Below are 1,747 nucleotides of genomic sequence, written 5' to 3' on the forward strand. Positions count from 1 at the left end.
ATTATGATTACGCATCCAACTTACCACTGTGGCCAAACAAACCATAGCCAACGCTTGGAAATCTCAGACTTTGGTTGTGGCTAAAGCCAAACATAGGATGAATAGGGCCCTTATCTTTGCTAAAGTGACAGCCATTGAAACTGATAAAGTGAAGAAATATAAAAAAATATGGCAATCTTGGATTAAGCACTGCCTACCTCCTGACTTTGAAAAGTCTTTACTATTGCCTTTGTAAATTTTCTACACTTCTACTTGCTTAGAGGGTTTCCCGATTGAGGTCCGCACTACCGTGCATAGAATGCATTAAGATAAAAAACCTTCTGCCTTTACAACTCCTTTAAACCACTGGATATCCAGTCTACCTTTTGTTACAGCATGTATCTTCACTCCATGAGCAGATTCTTTTTTGATGTCTTTTATTCAAAAGCTCTACTTACCAGTGGTGACCCTGACGTGATTCGAACACGCAGCCTTCTAACAGTAAGTTCTTTCTAGTTGGAAAAATAGAAAACACCATTGTTTTGCATGTCTGTTCAATGCAAACATTGTATGACAAATAGGGATCTCAGACTGGACTCATATTGGACTGCCTACAACCTTAAAAGAGAAACCCCAGATGTCCCCACCTGTAGGTGTATTGCAGGTGTAGTGCCATCTGCAGTGACAGCAAAACCTAATAGATATTGACAGTTCTTCTGGGAGCTGACATCTTATATTTTTCAGGGCACAATGGGAACAGCTACTGATAATAATAATAGGAACACACGACAACTACTTACTTTTTTGCAGAACTCTCTTGATCCTTCTGTATTGATAGTGCTCCCTCAATATCAGGTCAGACCAGCGTTTCCTCAGTTAATCCTTGGATCGTCACACCCCAAAATTCCTGTGCAAACTTTTCACAACTTTAGTAATGATCTTGGGCTTTCTCACATTTGGGTTTGGGTAAGGTCCATACTTCCCATCATAGTCGGCCCTCTTCAAGATGCCCACCATCTCCACCATCTCTACAAAGGACATATTTGAGGCCTTTAATCTCCTCCGGGATCGGGACATTCATGGCTCCGGGCTTTTGTCGTTGAGGCTGCTGCTGTCTGCATGCACTTGTTCTTTCTCCGCCATGTGCTCTCCCACTGTGCTGAAAGAGAAGGGGCGGGGAAAATACTAGAAAGAAGGTCAGGGGCCAGCGGAGTTTAACTCATGCACAGTGTATATAAAGCGGAAGACACGTGCGTTGTACAAACAATCTGTGTGCAGAGGAAGGAGTATCGGAAGCGCCAAACGTTCTAACGAAGGTATAATTTTAACTTGGGGCATCAGTGGCCTATACTGCTTAGAGATTGGGGCCTATATTGGGACAATATTATGCGAGTTTAGCCTGAAATTAGGGTTTGTCTTGTGTTGTGTCTTGCAGATAAAATGGATCGCTTCGACGAACATGACTTTACACCCCCATTTCATCGATAAGTACAGGGAGCTGCCCTGTCTGTGGCAGGTAAAACACGCCTTTTATAATAATACAATAAAGAGGAAGGCAGCGCTGGATCAATTACTGGAACTTGTGAAGCTGCAGACTTCCCCTATTTGAAGGCCAAAATTGGTGGCATGAGGAGCACATATAATAGGGAGCGCAAGAAGGTCCAGGATTCCCAGAGATCAGGAGCTGCAGCAGATGACATTTATGTCCCCAGGCTGTGGTACTTTGACAGACTGTGTTTTCTGTCAGACCAGAGTGAAATCACACCAT

The sequence above is a fragment of the Aquarana catesbeiana genome, linkage group LG02, assembly GCF_042186555.1.
Source record: "Aquarana catesbeiana isolate 2022-GZ linkage group LG02, ASM4218655v1, whole genome shotgun sequence".
Classification (NCBI taxonomy): domain Eukaryota; kingdom Metazoa; phylum Chordata; class Amphibia; order Anura; family Ranidae; genus Aquarana; species Aquarana catesbeiana.